The 24045-nt window shown below is 38.9% G+C and overlaps 1 long non-coding RNA gene across 5 annotated transcripts in view; it reads left to right on the top strand.

Annotated features, from left to right (window-relative positions):
- The window catches only part of LOC138751549 (uncharacterized), a 155769-nt gene that overhangs the window by 57632 nt on the left and 74092 nt on the right, over nucleotides 1–24045 (top strand). For all 5 annotated transcript variants that reach the window (XR_011350041.1, XR_011350042.1, XR_011350039.1 and 2 more), the window contains one exon: nucleotides 17347–17517. This is a non-coding gene — a long non-coding RNA (uncharacterized lncRNA). The remainder of the gene's footprint in view (nucleotides 1–17346; nucleotides 17518–24045) is intronic.

The raw sequence follows: 24045 nt of genomic DNA, 5'->3' as shown, positions 1-24045 counted from the left end.
AAAAAACACTGCTGGCAGTTATATAGAGACCACCGCCAAGATGTGAACAACAAATTACAACAACAAATAGAAAAGGAATGTCAGAAGGGCAATGTAATGATAGTCATGGGGGATTTTAACATAAGTAAAGATTGAGAAAACTAGGTTGGGACTGGATCTCAAGAGAGGAAATTTTTAGAATGCTTACAAGATGGCTTTTTAGAACAGCTTGTGGCTGAGTTGATCAGGGAAATGGCAGTTCTGGATTGGGTGTTGTGTCATGAACCAGAGTTGATAAGAGAGGCAAGGGAACCCTTAAGGGACAGTGATAAAAATATGATAGAATTGGCCCTGCAGCTTGAGAGGGAAAAACTGAAATCAGAGGTGTCACTATAGCAGTGAAACAAAAGAAACTACAGATGTGTAAGAGAGGAACCGACAAAAGTTAATTGGAAAGGCACACTGGCAGGGAGAACAGCAGAGCAGCAATGGCTGGAGTTTCTGTGAAAAATAAAGCAAGTGCAGGACAGGTATATTCCAAATAAGAAGAAATACAGGCATAGCTTGTATAACACAGTTTTGAACAGCGCAGGTTTTGATATAACGCAGTTTATATTTTATAATTGCCCAGAGAAATTTGCACTTGGACTTCATCCTACAATTTTCATCAGACATACGGCATATCTGAGGAAAAGCAAATGCCGTGGCTGATGCCATTGATTTCACCACCATGGCTCGTGCACAGCACCCCGATCTCGATCTCATCTAGTATCGTTGGATCAACTCTGGTCTCCATCTTCAAGATGTGACCCTGGATAAATTAGGTGAAAAGTTAGTCTGCAATTTTTCCACAGGAAGCCTGGGCCTTTTGTGCTGGCGGCTATGAGGCAGGATATTTTTGAGTTTCTTGGTAGAAGAGCATCAATCAAACTAGTTATGGAGCATCATGTTAAACGGGATGTTGGATTATGGGCAAGGACCTGCTTGCTGTGTCAATGCTCTAAAGTCTCCAGACACACAAAATCCAAGCTGGGGGATTTTTGTTTCCAGCACATGCACCTAGACTTGGTAGGCCCGCTTCCACCATCTTGGGGATATACTGTACTTATCTGCTCATGTGTGGCAAGTTGATGGAAAGTGTTCTGAGGGATGGTATTTACAAATATTTGGAGGTACAGGGATTGATAGGGAGTAATCAACATGGTTTTGTCAGGGGTAGATCATGCTTGACAAACCTGATTGAGTTTTTCGAGGGGGTTACAAAAAAGGTTGATGAAAAAAAAGCTGTGGATGTTGTCTATTTAGACTTTAGTACAGCTTTTGACAAAGTTCCCCACAGGAAGTTATGAAAAAAGGTGGAAGCATTAGGTATAAATAAGGAGGTAGTGAAATGGATTCAGCAATGGTTGGATGGGAGGTGTCAGAGAGTAGTGGTAGAAAATTGTTTGTCCAATTGGAGGCTGGTGACTAGTGGAGTTCCTCAGGGATCAGTCCTGGGTCCACTATTGTTTGTCATATATATTAACGATCTGGAAGTAGGGGTGGAGAATTGGATAAGCAAGTTTGTGAATGATACAAAGATTGGTGGTCTTGTGGACAGTGAGGAAGATTACTGTAGATTAAAAGGTGATTTAGGAAGGCTGGAGGTGTGGGCTGAGAAATGGCTGATGGAATTTAATAGATAAGTGTGAGGTGTTACATTTTGGAAAGGCAAATCTAAATAGGTCATATGCATTAAATGGTAGGCTATTGAGATGTGCAGAGCAACAAAGGGATTTAGGAGTTATGGTAAATAGTACCCTCAAGGCTGATACTCAGGTAGATGGTGTAGTGAAGAAGGCATTTGGAATGTTGGCCTTCATAAATCGGAGTATTGAATTCAAGAGTAGGGAGGTTATGATGAAATTGTACAAGGCATTGGTGAGGCCAAATTTGGAGTACTGTGTACAGTTTTGGTCACCAAATTATAGGAAAGATATAAACAAAATAGAGAGAGTGCAGAGAAGGTTCACGAGAATGATGACAGGATTTCAAGGTTTGAGTTACAGGGAAAGGTTGTGCAGACTGGGGCTTTTTTCTCTGGAGCGTAGAAGATTGAGGGGGGACTTGATAGAGGTGTTTAAGATTTTAAAAGGGTCAGACAGAGTAAATGTGGATAGGCTTTTTCAATTAAGAGTGGGGGAGATTCAAACTAGAGGGCATGGTTTAAGAGTGAAGGGGGAAAATTATAAGGGGAACATGAGGGGAAATTTCTTTATGCAAAGGTTGGTAGGGATGTGGAATGAGCTTCCGGTAGACGTGATTGAGGCGGGATCATTGGTTACATTTAAGGAAAGACTGGATAGTTACATGGAGAGAAGAGGACTGGAGGGGTATGGACCGGGTGCTGGTCAGTGGGACTAGGAGGGTGGGGATTTGTTACGGCTTGGACTAGTAGGGCTGAACTGGCCTGTTCTGTGCTGTAAGTGGTTATATATGGTTTTTTATATATATATATATATATGGTTATATGAAGACCGGGCTACCAGATGCCAGAAGGCCATTCCTATCACTGAAACCTCTGCGGAGATGGTCACTAGGACTTTCGTGGATTGTTGGATCCCATCTTTCGGTGTTCCAGTCAATGGATTGAGGGTCTCAGTTCAAGTTGGTATTGTTCCAAGCTCTTACTGATCTTCCGGGCACTACTCATATTCGCTCTACAGTTTACCATCTGCAGGCCAACGGCCTCATTGAGTGTTTCCATTGGAATTTGAAGGCAACATTTTTTTTTAAATTTTTTATTTTTCACACTATAAACCATATTGACCAAGATACATACAGACATTTTTCTTCTTAAATATATACAGTGTCGTTTTCTCCCCCCTTTTTCCCCCTCCCTTCCCTCCCTCCCTCACCCCCTTCCCCACTCATCTGAAGTTCAATCTACAAGATACATCAAACCCGTTAAACAATGTTGTCACCCTACAAAAACAAACAAAAATTTTTACTGTGTCAGTTCTTTTCGTTATCTTCTCCTTCTGTCATTTTAGGTGGTGAAAGTCCATGGTAGGATTTCTGTATTGTATTTCATGTCTGGCTCCCATATTTGTTCGAATATTGTAATGTTATTTCTTAAATTATATGTTATTTTTTTCTAATGGAATACATTTATTCATTTCTATGTACCATTGTTGTATTCTCAAGTTGTCTTCTAATTTCCAGGTTGACATAATACATTTTTTTGCTACAGCTAGGGATATCATAACAAATCTTTTTTGTGCTCCATCCAAATCGAGTCCAAATTCTTTATTTCTTATATTACTTAGGAGGAAGATCTCTGGGTTATTTTGTATATTGCTTTTTGTGATTTTATTTAATATCTGGTTTAGATCTTCCCAAAATTTTTCCACTTTCTCACATGTCCAAATTGCATGAATTGTTGTTCCCGTTTCCTTTTTACAGCGAAAACATCTGTCTGATACTGTTGGGTCCCATTTATTTAACTTTTGAGGTGTGATGTATAGCCTGTGTATCCAGTTATATTGTATCATGCGTAACCTCGTGTTTATTGTATTTCTCATAGTTCCGGAGCATAGCTTCTCCCATGTTTCATTCTTTATCTTTATGTTTAGATCTTGTTCCCATTTTTGTTTAGGTTTACCGTTTGTTTCCTCGTTCTCCTTTTCTTGCAGTTTGATGTACATGTATGTTACAATTTTTTAAATTATCATTGTGTCTGTAATCACATATTCAAAATTGCTTCTTTCTGGTAACCTCAGACTGTTTCCCAATGTCTTTCAAGTAGGTTTTCAGTTGGTAGTATGCAAACATTGTATCGTGAGTTATATTTATCCTTCATTTGTTCAAAGGATAATAATTTATTTCCCGAAAAACAATTTTCTATTCTTTTAATCCCTTTTCTCTCTTATTCTCTAAAGGAAAGGTTATTTATTGTGAAAGGGATTAGTTGATTTTGCGTCAATATTAGTTTTGGTAGTTGGTAATTTGTTTTATTCCTTTCTACATGAATCTTCTTCCAAATGTTGAGCAGATGATGCAATACTGGTGAATTCCTACGTTGCACCAATTTTTCATCCCATTTATATAGTATATATTCAGGTATCTTCTCCCCTATTTTATCTAGTTCAAATCTGGTCCAATCTGGTTTTTCCCTTGTTTGATAAAAATCTGATAGGTATCTTAATTATGCGGCTCTATAATAATTCTTAAAGTTTGGTAGTTGTAAGCATCCTTGTTTGTACCATTCTGTTAATTTATCTAGTGCTATCCTCGGTTTCCCCCCTTTCCATAAGAATTTCCTTATTATTTTCTTTAACTCCTTGAAGAATTTCTCTGTAAGGTGTATTGGTAATGACTGAAATAGGTATTGTATCCTTGGGGAAATGTTCATTTTAATAGTTTATCCTTCCTATCAGTGTTAGTGGTAAGTCTTTCCAATGCTCTAAGTTGTCTTGTAATTTTTTTCATTAATGGATGGTAATTTAGTTTATATAGATGGCTGAGATTTTTATTTAGTTGTATACCTAGATATCGCATTGCTTGTGTTTGCCATCTAAATGGTGATTCTTTCTTAAACTTTGTGAAATCCGCATTATTCATTGGCATTGCTTCACTTTTATTTGCGTTGATCTTGTACCCCGATGCTTCTCCATATTCCTTCAATCTCCTATGTAATTGTTTTATTGATATTTCTGGTTCTGTTAAGTATATTATAACGTCATCTGCAAATAGACTGATTTTATATTCCTTCTCTTTTATTTTTATCCCTCATTTTATTTTCTGTTCTTATCAGTTCTGCTAGTGGTTCTATAGCTAACGCGAACAGTGAGGGAGATAGTGGACATCCCTGCCTTGTTGATCTGCTTAAGTTAAATTGTTTTGATATATATCCATTTACTGTCACTTTCACCAATGGCCCCTTATATAATGCTTTAATCCAATTAATATATTTCTCTGGTGGGCTGAATTTTTGTAGTACTTTGAATAAATAATTCCATTCTACTCTGTCAAAGGCCTTCTCTGCATCTAAAGCAACCGCTACTGTTGGAGTTTTATTTCCTTCTACTGCATGAATTAAGTTAATAAATTTACAGATATTGTCTGTTGTTCATCTTTTTTTAATCAATCCAGTTTGGTCTAGATTTACTATTTTTGGTACATAGTCGGCCAATCTGTTTGCTAATAGTTTAGCTATTATCTTATAATCTGTGTTAAATAGAGATATTGGTTTATATGACGCTGGTGCAAGTGAATCTTTCCCTGTCTTTGGTATTACTGTAATTATTGCTGTTTTGCATGAATCTGGTATATTTGTGTTTTACCAATCTAGTTGATTACTTCCAGGAGAGGAGTAATTAATAAGTCTTTAAACGTTTTATAGAATTCTATTGGGAATCCATCCTCTCCCAGTGTTTTATTGTTCGGTAGTTTTTTTAATATCTCCTGTAATTCTTCTATTTCAAATGGTTTTATTAATTTATTTTGCTCCTCTGTTTGTAATTTCGGTAGTTCAATTTTAGTTAGAAATTCATCTATTTTGTCTTCTTTCCCTTCGTTTTCAGTTTGATATAGTTGCTCGTTGAATTCCCTGAAGTTTTCATTGATCTCCGATGGATTATATGTAATTTGTTTGTCCTTTTTCCTTAATGCCAATACCATTCTTTTAGTTTGTTCTGTCTTAAGCTGCCACGCTAGAATTTTGTGCGTTTTTTCTCCTAGCTCATAATATTTCTGTTTTGTCTTCATTATGTTCTTATCCACCTTATATGTTTGTAGTGTTTCATATTTTATTTTTTTATCTGCCAATTCTCTTCTTTTAGTTGTATCTTCCTTTATTGCTAATTCTTTTTCTATATTTGTTATTTCCCTTTCCAACTGTTCTGTTTCCCGATTGTAGTCCTTCTTCATCTTAGTTACATAACTTATTATTTGCCCTCTGATGAACGCTTTCATTGCGTCCCACAGTATAAACTTATCTTTCACTGATTCCGTATTTATTTCAAAGTACATTTTAATTTGTCGTTCAATGAATTCTCTAAAATCCTGTCTTTTAAGTAGCATGGAGTTTAATGTCCATCTATACATTCTTGGTGGGATGTCCTCTAGCTCTATTGCCATTACAGGGGTGAGTGGTCCAATAATAGTCTAGCTTTATATTCCATTTTCCTAACTCTCCCTTGAATGTGGGCTGATAACAGGAATAGGTCTATCCTTGAGTATGTTTTATGTCTACCCGAATAATATGAATATTCCTTTTCCTTTGGGTGTTGTTTCCTCCATATATCCAAAAGTTGCATTTCTTGCATCGATTTAATTATAAATTTGGTTACTTTGTTCTTTCTGTTAGTTTTTTTTCCAGTTTTATCCATGTTTGAGTCCAAATTAAGGTTAAAATCCCCTCCTATTAGTATGTTCCCTTGCATATCTGCTATCTTCAAAAAGATATCTTGCATAAATTTTTGATCTTCTTCATTAGGTGAATATACATTGAGTAAATTGCAAAATTCTGAATATATCTGACATTTTATCATTACATATCTCCCTGCTGGATCTATTATTTCCTCTTCTATTTTGATTGGTACATTTTTATTGATTAATATAGCTACTCCTCTGGCTTTTGAATTATGTGATGCTGCTGTTACATGTCCTATCCAATCTCTCTTTAATTTCTTGTGTTCCACTTCAGTTTCTTGTACGAATGCTATGTCATTTTTTTCTTTTTTAAGTAAATTTAACAGTTTCTTCCTTTTGATTTGGTTATGTATTCCATTAATATTTAAAGTCATATAGTTCAACATAGTCATTTCATACTTTGTTTATCTTTCCTTTCTGTTTCCTTATCACCACCTTCCCTTCTTATCCATTTCTGCTTTCTTTTTTTGAACACATTATAAGACAACATTTCTAAAACATAAAATATTTCCACTATTCTCATATCTAAAATTCCTTTAACCCCAATAATCCCAACCCTTTCAGAGTTGCCCTTTGTCCCTTGTCGGGCAACCACATTTCCCCTCTCCATTTGGATTTGTGAATCCGCTCACAAGCATCAACTGATTTCGCAGTGACTGTTATTCTTCCCCATCCAGCCCCCCCGGAAAAGATTTTAATCTTCATATATAACAAAGGTCACTCTCTTAATTCCCTCCTTACTTCCTTTCTTCCCTTTCTTTCCCTTCTTAGTTCTTACTTATATATATATATATATATATATATATATATTTGTAGTTTGTTGTCATTTTTGTTCTTGTTACATCTCTTCATTTCTCTGTCTGTTTTGTAGTTGTTCTGCAAATTTTCGTGCTTCTTCCGGATCCGAGAATAGTTTGCTTTGCTGCCCCAGGATAACTATTTTAAATACCGCTGGGTATTTTAACATAAATTTATAACCTTTTTTCCATAGGGTCGTTTTTGCTGCATTGAACTCCTTCCTCTTCTTCAGGAGTTCAAAACTTATATCTGGATAGAAAAAAAATTTTTGACCCTTGTATTCCAGTGGTTTTTTTTTGTCTTCTCTTATTTTTTTCATTGCCTTCTCCAATATATTTTCTCTTGTTGTATATCTTAGGAATTTTACTAGAATGGATCTTGGTTTTTGTTGTGGTTGTGGTTTAGGGGCTAATGTTCTGTGTGCCCTTTCTATTTCCATTTCTTCCTGTAATTCTGGTCCTCCTAGGACCCTGGAGATCCATTCTTTTATAAATTCTTTCATATTTTTGCCTTCTTCATCTTCCTTAAGGCCCACTATCTTTATATTGTTTCTTCTATTATAATTTTCCATTATATCTATCTTCTGAGCTAACAGCTCCTGTGTTTCTTTAACTTTTTTATCAGATTCTTCTAATTTCTTTTTTAAGTCATCTACTTCCATTTCTATGGCTATTTCTCGTTCTTCCACCTTATCTACTCTTTTTCCTATATCTGTCATGATCATCTCTAATCTATTCACTTTTTCTTCTGTACTTTTTATTCTTATTTTTATTTCACTGAATTCTTGTGTCTGCCATTCTTTTACTGTTTCCATATATTCTTTAAAAAAAAATATCCTTGTACTTGCCCTTCCCTTCATCTTCCATTTCTCAGTGTTCTTCCTCCTCTTCTTCTGAGTCCACTCCAGGATCTGTGTCTTTTACCTCTGTCTCTTCTGATTTTCTTGTTGGGTTGTTAATTTTATTTTGTTGGGTATTTTTGTTCTTCTTATTTTTATTAAAAGTGACTTGGTGTTGGTCTTCTTCCTCTGGGTTGGTCATCTGTTGTTTCTTTGATTTCCTATTTTTATTCTCTTCCTTCTTGTTCTTGTTATTTTCTATGTTTTCCTGTTGAGAGTCTTGCTGTTGTGTTATTCTTGTCTGTTTCAGCTGTGGAGATTTACTCCTCAGCTGGTCCCCCCTCCCGTCGGTGTTGTTTTTGTCTTGCGCATCGTGCATGCGCGAGGATTCGCGCATGCACGGTTGCGCACTTTTGTTTGGCTCCATGAGCCATTTTTGTCTTCCTGAGTTCGGGGTTTCCACTGACCTCAGGGAGCGGGCTTCTCTCTCCACGGCGGGCCTCCTCGTACCGGTAAGACCTTCACCTTCCTCCTCCGACGTCCTTCCTTCTTCTTTTCTTCCTGTTGTTTTTGGTTTTTCTTTCTTCGCTGCCATTTTCTCCACACTTTCACTTTCACTTTTTATGTTTATGCCTTTGTTTTTTCTCTATCTTTTTTTTACTTTTCTGGAGAGGGCTGGAGTTCCCCTACCGGCCACTACTCCATCACGTGACTCCCGAAGGCAACCTTAATGGCAGGTGGTGATGCATCTTCATGGAGTAAACATTTGGTCAAGGTTCTCCTTGGCATGCGTACTGCTGTTAAGGCAGATCTTGGATGTTCAGTGGTAGAGCTAGTATATGGTACTACATTAACCTTGCCAGGCGAGTTTGTGAATCCAAGTCCAAGCACACGCTCTATGATCCAGCTAGTTACGTTGATCATCTTTGGGAAAACATGAGATTACTCCAACCAACTCCTATATGGCAGGAGTCACCTGCAGTGCATGTGCCAAATTATTTACAACACTGTACTCGTGTGTTCCTCCAGTATGATGCTGTTTGCAAATTACTTCAGCTCATTTACGATGGTCCTTTTCAGGGCTTACAATGCCACCCAAAGACATTTGTGATTGACAGGAATGGAAAAGCTGACACAGTTTCCATTGACGGGTTGAAACCAGCATATATCGATGGTCCAGGTTCTGCATCAGAGCCAGAGTCAGAGGACCAGTCTCACCCTTGCCGGTCAGACTGTGCATCGCCTGTCTCACTATTGTTTGAGGTCGGGCCCAACTATCAGCCCTCCAGATCATTATGTAGTGGGACAGTTCCAATCAGCCACCTCCTTGTATGGCTCAGAAGCTGGGTGGAGAGGGGAGCTGCTGCAGCCGTGAGGTTACCTTCGTTGGGAGGGGAGTTAGAGTGTCAGAATCACCCATATGGCAGAGAACAAATGAGAAGGTCAGAGGAGTTTAGCTGGGTAGTGTTTTGGAAGTTGAAGAATATTGAGTTCAGTGAATAATAAAAAAAAGTCACCTTCATTGTGTGCTGAAAAAAACGAGTGAGTGTTGTAGTGAACTGTGAATCACTAAAAGTGTCCTGTACTGATGACTGGCCCCGCCTCCCGGCTCCTCCCCCAGGGGCCCGTATATAACACTGGTTTCCCGCCTAAAACCAGAACTCCCCCCTGAAGCCTGTTCGTGAACCCTACCTGTGTAGTAAGCTAATAAAAGCATTAGTTCTCCCTCCAGTCGAGTGTGAGCTTTTATCTACGCAATAATTTTATTAGCTTACAAACAAGGATGGAGGCATTGCTCAAGCCCAGTGTGCTGTTAATAGACCCCCAGTCCCCCATCGCAGCTGAGGAGTTTGCATATTGGCTGGACTGCTTCCAGACCTACCTGAACACGACCAGGGACGTCTTCCATACAGACAAGCTCTGGAGGTCAGCACTCATCTCAAGGGTAGGGACGAAGGGGTATGCAGTCGTCTGAGACTGCCTGACGTACGAGGCTGCCATTGAGGCACTGAAGGCCTGCTACATGAAGATTCTGAACGAGGTCCTAGTGAGGCACCGGCTCGCCCTACACCACCAACGACCAGAATAGACCTCACCAGCTCAGCAACTTGATGGTGACGGTGAAAGTAAATGGACATTCGACCAAATGTCTAATTGACACAGGCTTCACGGACTGTGCAAAAATATAACATTAAAATGTACCTGTCTAATTACTGAATCTTCCTAGCGTTCCAGTCCCATTTGGCGCGGGTACAGAAAAATTGTATGGTTCATCTGTCATTTGAAGTGGGGGGGGGGGAATTTTGTAAATTTCACATGTACATTTTAGATGAATTATGTGCTCCAGTATTGTTGGATCTGGACTTCCTGTGTCACCTTAAAAGTGTGACCTTGGAGTTTTCTGGTCCCCTTCCCCTGGTAACGGTTCAGAACAGAGAACTCTCAAAACCAGAACCCACTTGCAGCCTCTCCACGCTGAACATCGACCCCCCCCACCTCTGTTCCCAAACCTGTCTGCCGACTGTAAGCCCATTGCCACCAAGAGCAGGAGGTACAATATAGCAGACAGGGAGTTCATAAAGATGGAGACCCAGCGCCTGCTGGAGGAGGGGATCATCGAACCCAGCACCAGCCCATGGAGAGCGCAAGTGATGATAGTATAGGGGAAAAACAAGTCCAGGTTAGTGATTGACTATAGCCAAACAATTAACAGATACACAGTCCTGGACACATACCCCCTCCCTCACATTTCAGATACGGTGAACAATATCACACAGTATCAGGTCTATTCGACCATTGACCTGAAAGCTGCCAATCCAGTCCAAGGACCGCCCGTACACAGCATTTGAGGCTAACGGTCAACTCTATCAGTTCCAGAGGATTCCTTTTAGTATTACCAATGGGATGTTTATTTTCCAGTGGCAGATGGACAGGATTGTGGACGAGTATGGGTTGAAGGCTACCTTCCCCTACCTTGACAATGTCACCATCTGTGGTCACACCGTGGAGACCATGATGCCAATCTCCAGAGTTTTTTTCCACGTGGCAAGAGCCCTGAATCTCACCTACAATTCTGACAATGTGTATTCAGGACTACATGACTGGCCATCCTTGGCTACGTGGTGAGAATGGCATCATTGGCCCTGATCCTGATAGGATGCGCCTCCTGTTAGAGCTTCCTCTCCCCGGAACCACAAAGGCTTTGAGGAGTTGCCTGGGGTTTTTCTCATATTACACCCAGTTACAAGGTTCGTCCCCTCTTAAAGGTCACCACTTTCCCCCTTTTGGCCGAAGCCCAGACGGCTTTTTGTTACCTCCGAAGTTACACTGTGAAAGCCGTCATGCATGCGGTAGATGAGAATCTACCTTTTCAAATGGAAAATGACATTTCAGAAGTAGCCCTGGCTGCTACTCTCAATCAGGCAGGCAGGCCGGTTGCCTTTTTCTCACAGACATTTCAAGGGCATGATCTCCGGAACCCGTCTGTGGAAAAGGAGGCTCAGGCCATCGTAGAAGCTGTAAGGCACTGGAGGCACAACCTGGCTGGTAAAAGATTTACGCTCCTCACGGACCAGTGCTCTGTTGCATTCCTTTCCAATTTCTCAGTTCCACTCATATAGACTTAGTTGACGAGCTCTCTCGTCTGTTCTGTCTGAGCACTGCTGTGACATTTTCCCTAACTAGCAATGCCACACCTTCCTCTTTAATTCTTCCCCTTCTATCGCGTCTGAAATAAGGGAACCCGGAACATTGAGCTGCCATTTCTGCTCCTCCTACAACCAAGTTTCACTAATGGCCTCAATGCTATAATTTCACATGCCAATCTAAGATCTAAGCTCATATACCTTTCCAACAAGATCCAAAATATTGACTGTTTTTCTCCATAGATGCTGCCTGACCCACTGAGCACCTCCAATCTCTCTTTGTTTGCTCAAGATCCCAGCATCTGCAATTCTTGTCTTTCTCTAGTATTTTCAACTGGGGCAAACCATTCCACATTCATGAATTCTTAAAATAGTTCTTTGGATAAAATGGTTCTCTGGTGAAAGATAGATCTCCAACAGTTTGTTAAATGATTAATACATATCAGGTATTATTTTAATATGACTTACACTTCACCACATTTCTTCCATGAGTAAGATTTTAATATAGCTACTTTTGCCTTCATTTTGTGCATGAATTGTAAAACTTGAACTGTGCCTCAAATTAGTCCTCAAGGCTCATTTAAGTAACTATTTAAGGTAATAAACCAACAACTTGACTGTATTGAATGGTGAAATAGGCATGAAGGATTAAATGGACTTTGCCAGACACTATGTTTTATGTTTCTCTATTTGTGGATGAGAGATAGACACATGGTGCCACTGACTGTGTTTAATGGTTATGGACTTCCTAAATAAAAGTTGGACACAGTGATCAATGTAACTGAAGTACCACATGTACCTCTAAAGCTAGATAATGTGATAGTGTTACTTCTCACCTCTCCCAATGAAACAACTGACTCAGGGAATGATTTGCAACTCATCTGTTGGGATTTGCAAATCATGTCAAGACTTTAAGAAACTTTTTGGAAGGGATTGGAGGTATTCACAAAATAAAGATCTATCTTATGAAATGAAAGTAATAGAATAATTTAAAAGCCTTCAATCAAATAGAGTCTCCTTATGAAAAAGAGCCTAAAGCCAGGATCTTATTATGTTGGGCAGCATTGAAGGCTCAAAGAAGAGCAAAAGGAAGAGGCGGCTGCCAATGTGAATATTACATTCACACATCAGCACCAACAATCAACAGTCAATGAGACTTCCAAAGCACTTACTTGACAGCCAAACATTGACTTGCTTTATATCAGATAACATTAGAAAAACAAAGGCTACAGATGCTGGAATCTTGAACAGACAAAGCATTGTGCAGGAACATTGATCTCTGCCTACATTCACATTGCCAAGACCTGGGACTCAACACCCCAATGTGTAATTGGATCATGGATTTCATCACCTGCAAACAACAATTAGTGAGGATTGGTAAGAACATCTCCTCCACAATCTTCTTCAGTACAGAAGCACCACAGGGCTGCATGGTTAGCTCACTGTTCTACTCACTTTACACCTACTACTGTGTGGCTCGCTACAACAATAACCTGATCTACAAATTTACCAGTGATACCATGGTAGAGGGTTGTACAAAGAAAGGTAATGAATCAGCATACAGGAGGGAGATTGAAAACTTGGTTGAATGGTGCACCAACAACAACCTTGCACTCAATGTCACCAAAACTAAGAAGCTGATTGTTGACCTCGGGAAGGGAAAGCTAGAGGTAGACAATCCAGTGATCATTGGGGGATCAAAGGTGAGAGGGTGAGCAAATTGAAGTTTTTGGGAGTCACTATCTCAGAGGATCTTTCCTGGACTGAACAAACTAAAGGCATTGAGAAGAAAGCATGTCAGCACCTCTACTTCATCAGAAGTTTGTGGAGGTTTGGAATGGCACTATGAACCCTGGCAAATTTCTACAGATGGATGGTGGAAAGTGTACTGACCGGCTGCATCATGGTCTAGTATCAGTACACTAATACCCCTGAGTGTAAAGCCCTCCAAAAGGTAGCAGACATAGCCCAGGACATCACACACAAAACCCTCCCCACTATCAAGAACATCTACAGGGAATGCTGCCATCAGAGAGCATCAGCAATCATCAAGGATTCACACCTCCCAGCACACTGTTCTCACTGCTGCCATCAGCAAAGAGTTATAGGTCCCACTAGACTCTCAGCACCAGGTTCATGAGCAGCTGTACCCCTTTACCATCAGTCTCTCAATAATATACTCAATCAGGAACTCATTTAAGAACTCTTACTTCTGCACTTTATTAATTTTTCTATTCTCTCTGTATTGCACAGTCAGTTTGTTTAAATTCTTTATCTGTTTACAGATTGTTATTTATTTATTCTTTATTCAACTCGGGTTCGAATCCAGCGTTGTCTGTAAGGAGTTTGTACAATCTACCCATGCCTGCATGTGTTTTCCCTGGGTGCTTTGGTTTTTTTTCCCACCTTCCAAAACGTACCAGGTTGTAGATTGATATAAATGGGCAGCACGGGTTTAAATATCGAGAATCAGATTCTACCGTGCTGTAAATAAAAGTCTAAGTAAAAATTTTAATTCCATTGGACTCATTCCTCTTCCATAGTTTTCTGTATGCCTGCAATTTATTCTCTCACACACGTCCACTGAAACCCCTTTGATTCTTATTGTATTAACCTACACGAAGGAATAATTTTGTGGCAATTGAACTATCAGCACACCTTTAGGTTATGAGAGGACATTGGAGTATCAAAAGAAAACCCATATGAGCAAACTCTGCACAGATGCAGCCCAAGGTCAGGATAGAACCTAGGTTTCTGGGGCGGTTAAGCTGTGCCACCAGTCCTTGTGAAATGACTGCAAAGTATTGGCTTGTTGAACCAAAAACCATCTACTAATCATTTTGGGATAATCCAAAATAAGGATAATACAGATAAGGAGCAACCTGGATTTTACCTTGTTGACGTGGCATTTTCTAAATGAATATAGTTATCTTGTAGGAACTATGGATTCAAAGTTAAAACCCAGAATAATTTAAAGCTGATTTTAAAAAAAAGTAAATTGTGGTATTATTTTGTTGTTATTGTCATGTCAATGGAATGTAAATATATTAGCTGAAGGAGCATCAACCCAGCAACTGTCCTAAATTATATTTTATCGCATCAAAAGTAGCAAGCTGCTGATGCTAGTCAGACAAGCCCACTAATATCAGCCCACTGATGAGTTAGGGAGAGGGATAGGTCATGACAAAAGGGGAGAAATGAACTGACAGCTATGTTATTGTGGAGTCATGAGAACTTTCTGACTCCAGAATAAATTAAAACAATTTCAACTGAATTTATTAGTGACCAGATTTCAGATTTATTGTCAGAGTCCATACATGACATCACATACAACCCTGAGATTCTTTTCTCTGAGGGCAAGGCAGATTTACCACTTATTGGTAGTGCAAAAAAAAAACTTGTACACAGCGTAAACATGTAAACCAGGGGTGTCAAACTCAAATTCACGGAGGGCCAAAATTAAAAACTTGGACTAAGTCGAGGGCCGAACTAAATATTTATTGAAAAGTTTCAACAACATCTGCATGTTTTCTCTTCTTTCAACATATGTAATGTTAAACATTTTCTTATTAAAATAAATGTTTAATAATAGTTTTGGATAAACTCTTTCCAGAAGCATTAACAAATGAGAAATAAAATATTCAATAAATAATATTTCTCTATAGAGGATTTGTCAAATGTTGCTAGTGTGCTGTCGAATAGTAAAATCTGAGGGCTATTGAGAATGTGGGAGAATAACATGATTCCTGAAACAATCAAATGGGTGACTGTGGGCATGAACTCTAGCAGGGTTATTTGCCATGCCCTTTTTCCATTGGTACAGATATCCTTTGATTTACACACTTTTCAAGTTTTATGCCTAATGAGCTTGTATCCAGGTGCAGGACCATTTTTAACCAGGAATATATTTATCACTGTGACATGAAACTATTGGAAGATCGTTTTATCCTGAGATTAAAGTTCATAATACTTACTCAGGCCTGTGTGTGGGAGGGCGAGGGTTTGCAGGCGATCGGGTTGGACAATGACAGTGCGGGGGCATCGGCTCTCGCTGCAGGGCGGCATCTCGGCGGATCAGCGGCCCTGTCACCGTGAGTCGCGGGTCGGCCTGCGGCAGGGAGGGGGAGTGGGCAACGGTCCTGGCGAGGTCAGGCCCGAGGCCTCCAGTTCTGGGCGCTGGGAAGCTGCCTTGGCTTCCCCTGACACCGGCCAGGCCGCGCTGCGGTGGGGTGGCAGGCGGGGGGACACGACAGTGCAGGGGGCATCGGCTCTCGCTGCAGGGCGGCATCTCGGCGGATCAGCGGCCCCGTCACCGTGAGTCGCGGGTCGGCCTGCGGCAGGGAGGGGGAGTGGGCAACAGTCCTGGCGAGGTCAGGCCCGAGGCCTCCGGTTCCGGGCGCTGGGAAGCGGCCTTGGCTTCCCCTGACACCAGCCAGGCTGCGCTGCAGTGGGGTGGCAGGCGGGGGGACACGACAGTGCAGGGGGCATCGGCTCTCGCTGCAGGGCGGCATCTCGGCGGATCAGCGGCCCCGTCACCGTGAGTTGCGGGTCGGCCTGCGGCAGGGAAGGGGAGTGGGCAACGGTCCTGGTGAGGTCAGGCCCGAGGCCTCCGGTTCCGGGCGCTGGGAAGCGGCCTTGGCTTCCCCTGACACCGGCCAGGCCCCAAAACCAGAGTCCACGGTGAGACCCTGCAATGTAAACAGAGGAGGTGGGGGCGATTAGCGGGCTGACACCAATGCATTCTAGGATTTGTTGTATTACTGTGCATGTGCTATACTGGCGCGGCGGCCAGCGGGCCACCTCTAATACATTTTTGAAATGATCTTGCGGGCCAAATATAATTATTGGCCCGCGGGCCAGAGTTTGACATGTGTGATGTCAACAAATGAAGAACTGTAAACAGATAATGAATGTTGTTGAGGAACTTGATGGTGGAGGGATAGCAGCTGTTCCTTAACCTGGTAGTATAGTCAGCAAATATTTAGATGGTGTTATCGTACTGAGCCACACAGTCATAGGTATAAAGTGAGTAGAGCAGGGGGCTAAGAACGCAGCCCTGTGGTGCTCTGGTACTAATGGAGATTGTGGAGGAGATTCTCTTGTCAGTCCTCACTGATAGTGCTCTGGAGATGAGGAAATCCATGATCGAATTACACAATGGGGTATGGACTCCCAGGTCTTGGAGTTTGCTAATCAGTTTTGAAGTTGTTCCAACCTACATAAACTAACTCAACAAACTAAACCTTCCCTACCACACACCCATAAATCTATTTTTCTTATACCCATGTGTTGCGAGTGAGGAAACAGGTTTGGTAGGTCTCAAAGGCAAGGACTCTGGACACATAGTTTGGAAGTGAAGGATTTTATTTACAGAGGCAAGTGTGAGAAAAGCTAACATATGCAGGACATACACGCATGCACACACAGTTTACAGCAGCTGTGGGAAAGTAATACCAGCACCGAAACACGCATACAATTAATAATGCATGTGGTAAAAATAGCGTGGGAACAAAGTATATACACACATACAATGAACTGGGTACATACAATAATCGAGGAAAAATCAATACAATGCCCCATCACCCATTGACTCAGTGTAGGCACATCTCTTTGCTACGAAGGACACTAATTAAGCGCTCTCAACCCTTTTAACAGTGCACATCTTACCAACAGATTCTCCAGTGCCCTTCCATGTTTTTAGGCGTGGACTGAAGCAGGGTGGTCCCAAGCTGGAAAAGAGGGAGATCAAAGAAGACATGGCACCTCAGTACCAGCAGGGTTAATCCAGTTACAACAGCCAATGGCCCAAGTTCAAGTACAGACAGGCTGGAGAGTCCAGTCCAGGTAATTTACATGGCTACAATGGCAAGGTGTGCACTAATGGGTGGGGCAGGAACAAACCTTAATTGGCAGCTGGTGTGTCTTCCGACTAGGTAGAGGGCAGTGCTAACATGTGACAGCCATGTGCTTGTCTAATAGTCTTTTAAATGTTCCTATTGTACGAACCTCCACCATCCCAGCTGGCAATGCATTCCAGGCACCCACTACTCTCTGTGTACAAAAACCTACCATTACATCTACTCTAAACTTTCTTCCCCACACCTTGTACAGAAGTCATCTGGTGTTTGCTAGTCTTGCCCCGGGATAAAAGGTGCAGGCTGTCTACCTTATCTATGCTTCTTATAATCTTGTAGATCTCTATTCCTCCTCTGCTACAACAATGACCTTGTCTCATAAGAAATGTTCTCCAATCCAGGCAACATTTCCTCTGCATCCTCTCCATAGCTTCCACATCCTTCCTATAAGCAAATTCTGAATCCAAGGTTCCATAGATTCAAAGCCTGAATGAGTCTATCATGGAGAATCATGCCAAATGTCTTACTAAAATCCACATGCACCAGATCTACCATCCTACCATCCTCAATTTCTTTCGTTAATTCCTCAAAAAACTCAGTTAGGCTCGTGAGACATGACCTGCTTTTAACAAAGCCATGATGACAGTCCCTGAGAAGACTATTTCTGTGAATGCTCATAGATCCTGTCCCTTGGAATCTTCTTTAATAATAATACTAAAGTAAGACTCACTGGTCTATAATTTTTTTTTCAAACAAACCATGTAATTTTTTTTAACATGCATATAACATACAGATGCTTTTTAAAAAAAAATTATTTAAAAGATAATAAATGTGACATACAGTATAGAAATAATATTTTAAAAAAAGATTTTGCATTAACACCCATCCCAGCCTCCCACCCCTACAGCCAACTCCCTTTAAGGGGAGCAAAAAAAAAGATTATATATAAAAAGAAAATATTATAAATGTTAATAACATTTCAAAATATATCTAAATACATATATTTCAAATACGGAGACCACTTACTAACAAAAGAAGAAGAATTATCATGTAAAGTATAAGTAATTTTTTCTAAAACAATACATGCTTTCAATTCATTATGCCAACGTGATATATTAATCTCAGTATCATCTTTCCAAGTACGAGCAATGCATTTATGCGCTACTGATAACACCAAACATACAAAAGCAATTTGAAATTTATCCAATCCCATTCCCCTTAACTAATACAAATTTCCCAACAAAAAAATAGTTGGATCTAATGGTAATATAAAATTATATAATTTCTCCAAAACTACTTTAATTCCTTGCCAAAATGATTGAACTTTAACATAATTCCAAACAGCATGTAGAAAAAATTCAAATACATGAGCCACATCTAAAACAAGAATCCAAATTTCTAAACCCATATTTTTTTTTTTAGCTTTTCTGGGGTCAAATATAATTGATGTAAAAATTATAATTAACCATTCCATATCTTACATTAGTCAATTTAATTATATTGTCCTGACACATATTCACCCAATCATCTTCGGGAAAAATAAATACTAAATCACTCTCCCATTGAAGTTTAAATTTCTCCCAATCTGTCTTATTCATACTATCTTGTAACAAATTATACATAACTGAAATATAACCCTTTTTTGGAAAAAGAGGAAATCAAAGATTCAAATCTCGACAAAGTAGGTAAAATCATCTCTCTAGCATAATTATCTTTTATCAAAGCTCTAAGTTGATAATATGCAAACAAATAATTTACAGGTATATCAAATCTTTCTCTCAATTGATTAAAAGAAAGAAGTTGGCCCTCTACAAAACAATTTTGTATTGTCTTTATACCTTTAGAATCCCAAATCTTTAAATAATTATTAAACATTGAAAAAGGAATAAGCTGATTATTATACAATGGAGTTAAAATTGATAATTTATCTTTCGACCCTAACACTCTGTTTTTTTTAACCAAATCTTTAACAAATGTTTCAAATCGGCATATTATATTGCTGTAACAAAATCAAATTCCAACAAAATATAAATTCATGTATTTCAACCCTAGAAATACACACCATCTCCACTTTAGCCCAGCTGGGAGGCATATCTAAATCCATCAATCTACTAATAAACTTCACTGGGCTGCGTCATAATAGTTTTGAAAATGTGGTAATTGTAGTCCGCCCAATGTACACTTCCATGTAAGTCTATGCAACACCACTCGAGCTAATTTACCTTTCCATAAAAACTCTCGCACTGCTTTATTCAAATCTTGAAAAAAACCCTTATAAAGTAAACAAGGTAGTGACTGGAATAAATAATGAATTCAAGGAAAAATATTCATTTTAATATAATTAACCCGACCAATCAAAGTTAATGGAAGATCTTTTCACTTAGTCAAATCTGCTTTAATTATCTTAATATAGGTACATAATTTAATTGATATAATGATTGATAATTCGTATCCATAAACACACCTAAATATTTAATTTAACTTGTCCACTTTAATTTTGTAATTGTTTTAAATTCAGAATAATCTCCCTCTCCAACTGGTGAAATTTCACTTTTATCTCAATTAACTTTATATCCCAATAATTCTCAAAAATTCAGCAAACACCCTTGCATTTGTTTCAACGACCGTTCCGGTTCTGTCAAATATACCAACACATCGTCCGCAAATAAATTAATTATATATTCTTCATTCTTAACCCTCATCCCTCTAATTTCTTCATTTTGTCTAATAGCCTGAGCTAATGGTTCAATAACCAACGTAAATAAGGCTGGTGACAACGGGCAGCCCTGTCGAGTTGAACGAGTCAATTTAAATGGTAAAGAAATCTGTCCATTTGTCACCACCCTAGCAATTGGGTTCATATATAAAGCCTTAACCCAACCAATGAAAGAAGGGCAGAATTTAAATTTCTCTAACACTTTAAATAAAAAAAAACCCACTCAACCCTATCAAAAGCTTTTTCTGCATCTAATGCAAGATGGTTAGGTTGCTTTCGATATGTGTTGACCAAAGTAATTAATCAAAATATATTGTCTGATTCTTAATAACACCTGTTTGATCAATATGTACCAATTTAGGTAAATATTTAGCAAGTCTATTAGCTAATACTTTCACTATAATTTTATAATCTACAATTAATAAAGAAATAGGTCTATATGAAGACACTTTTAATGGATCTCTATCTTTCTTTGGAATGACAGTTATTAAAGCACTTGAACATGATTCTGGTAACTTCTGATCTTCAGTAACTTCTGATCTTCAGTAACTTGATTCAGCACTTCTCCAAATACATTAGAGAAATCATCATAAATTTTTTTAAATAAAATTCCTCAAAGAATCCATCATCTCCTGGGTTCTTTCCATTAGGCACTTCCTGAATAGCTTCCTTAATTTCAAAATCCATAAATGAAGATTCCAATTCCTGAACCTCATTTCCATCTAATACCGGTAACTTTAATTTAGATAAGTAAGAGTCAATAGAACCATTATCCTGTTTCCCCTCAGAAGTATATAATAAAACTGGTCATTAATTTCCTGAGGTTTATAAGTAACTTTTGAATTCTTCTTTACAGTATTAATAATCCAAGATGTCTCTTCAGATTTCAATTGCCAAGCAAGTACCTTATGAGCTCTTTCCCCAACTCATAATAACATTGTTTAGATTGATTAATTAAGCGCTCAAACTGATAAGTTTGTAAAGTATTATAACGTAATTTCAACCTCGCTAATGTGACTTTTTTAAATCTTTTGATACATCTTTCTAAAAATCTTTCTCTAACTCAGCAATCTGATTTTCTAACTCTAAACTCTCTGCCATACATTGTTTCTTAACTTTTGTAGAATAACTAATAATCTTCCCCCTCAAATAAGCTTTTAAAGCATCCCATATTACAAAATGACTATCCACAGAATTAACATTCTTGGTCAAATATAAAGAGATATGTTCTTTAACAAAAGTAACAAACTCTGTTTTTTTCAATAACATTGCATTAAACCTCCATCTAAATGATGAACGTACTACCTCCGAACTTTCACAAGAAAAACGTAATAATGAATGATCTGGTATAACTCTACTTTTATATTCAGCTCTTAATACTCTATCTTGTAAATGTGCTGATACCAAAAATAAATCAATTCTAGAAAACAAATCATGTCGTGAAGAATAAAAAGAAAAATCTTTCTCTGAAGGATTAACTTTTATCAAAATGTGCACCAAATTTAAATCTTTCATTAATGCATTAATTTGTGTTGCCATCTTTGATTTCCTTATACTTTTTGGATTTCTATCCAATAAAGGTGCCAAAACACAATTAAAATCACCACCAACTAAGACATTTTCATTAGCTTGAGTTAACAATAGAAACGCTTCTGAAATAAACCGCTCATCATCTATATTAGGGGCATAAGGATTCAGCAAAGTCCAAGATTCAGCAAAAAATTTACAGTTCATTCTTAATACTCAGCCAGCATACCCCTCTGAAGATTCCAATTCAAATGATAAATTTTTATTAATCAAAATCACTACTCCTCTTGCCTTAGAATTAAAAGAAGAAAAAACATGACCAACCCAATCTCTTTTCAATTTCAAATGTTCTTTTTCAGTCAAATATGTTTCTTGTAAAAAAGCAATATTAATTTTCATTTTTTTTATCTAGGCCAATATTCTCTTTCTCTTGATTGGATTATTTAATCCCTGAACATTAAAAGTTGCAAAATTCAATTTAGACAGGTTTTTTAACTTCTATATATTTACACACTATAAAATAATGCTCCCCTATATAATTTTTCCAAAAAAAACCCCTAAAAAATACAAAATAAAACCACCCAAAGGTAGTAGTACCCTAAAAATCTTGGTGTCGTAAACCCACTAGCAGCAGATGACTATCAAAGTTTTCAATGTCATCCATTTCCCCCCACCCAGCCAGATACATATTTATTATTTAATTAAACACAATAAAATATAGTCCATATATTCCAAGCCCAACGACTGCTCCAGCCAGATCTTCAACATCAAGAAGACTTTGTGTCAACTCTTCTTTCTTTCCATTCTTTCCATACTTTCCATAACCATGTCCATTTCCATTTCCATTTCCCCTCCTCTTAGGAGACAACGGAGAACGCCCATTTCTTCGCAATTCCGGCAAAGAATTAGCAAAACCCAAAGCATCATGATCATTCTCAAAAAATTGAGATTGAAAATTTCCATAAAAAAACCTTCAAAATTGCAGGATAATGAAAAGCAAACGTAGCCTTTTCGCCACAAAACGTCTTTGGCCATATTAAATTCTCGTCGTCTTCCAATAACCTCTTGGCTCAAATCGGCATAAAAGAACACTCTGTTATTTTGAACCATTAATGGAGATCGATTCTGCCATGCATTCTGTACTGCCATATGTAAAATCATTTCTCTATCTTGTTGTTTTAAACAACGATCCAAGACTGCTCTCAGTGTTTGTCCTGGAAGTGGTTTTCTTCTCAGACCTCTGTGAGCCTTATCCAGTTCCAAGCCTTCAGGACAAAGCTCTATTCCCAGCTTTGATTTTCCAACGAATCAATCTTCTTCATTAAATCTCTTTTTTGAGTCCTCCTATCTACAAAATAACCTTCCACTTTTTCTCTATTATGTTCAACCTGATTTTGACACTCAGAAAAGGCTATTTCAATTTTCTTAAAATTATCTTGCACAGTATCAACAGATTTTATACATCTATTAATATCACTCTCAACTACAGTCATTTCCTGTTTCACAGTTGACATTTCATCACACAGCGTATTCATTTTTATTTTCATCTCCATAAATCCTTGATTCACTTGATTTGATATTTATTTTGACATATTATCCATTTGACAAGCAATCCCTTCCAAAACAGTAAACACTGAATTCATTCCAGATTCCATTTCCACTTTTTGAGATCTACCTCCTTTAACTACAGGCTCCTCCTCCTGGACAAATTCCAATAAGGCAAGTTCCTCTTCTTCCTCAGTCATTGTAGGTACTTTGGGTGAATGGCTGCAGGTCTGGACTCCCATCGCCGACACCCTGACCTCTTCAGGACACCGGCGTTCAGGCTCCCCCACAGCCCATACTTTATCCAGCAATTCTTGAACCTGGGATGCCCCAAGCAGGCCAGGCAAAGCCATCGGACGTACAGGAGCGTCCTCTGACGCTACTCTGCACGCCACCGGGCTGCCCAGCAAGGTCGCGCGTTCGCGTGAATGTGGGTCGGCAACGGCCAAGCTCACCAAGGTGTTGGTGCCATCTTGCGGAGGCAGGATCGGCACTGGAGTCAAACTCGAACGGGCTGGAGTCCTCTGAGGCTTGGAGACTCCCAATGACTACTCCATGGATTCAGCTATGCAGGTAGGCCTCAATTCTTCTGCACTTTTGTATGGTAATTTTTTCTTAAGTTGAGATTTAAATTTTTTCACTTTAGTTGCCATCGTAAATCACTGTTATTTAAACATCTGTAAATATTATTTTTAACCACTTTCACGTTTTTAAAAAACCGGGTATTTA

Source organism: Narcine bancroftii, chromosome 1 (genome assembly GCF_036971445.1).
Source record: "Narcine bancroftii isolate sNarBan1 chromosome 1, sNarBan1.hap1, whole genome shotgun sequence".
Taxonomy (NCBI): Eukaryota; Metazoa; Chordata; class Chondrichthyes; order Torpediniformes; family Narcinidae; genus Narcine; species Narcine bancroftii.
Note: the sequence above shows the minus strand (reverse complement) of the source record. Positions and strands in the feature narration are given on the sequence as shown.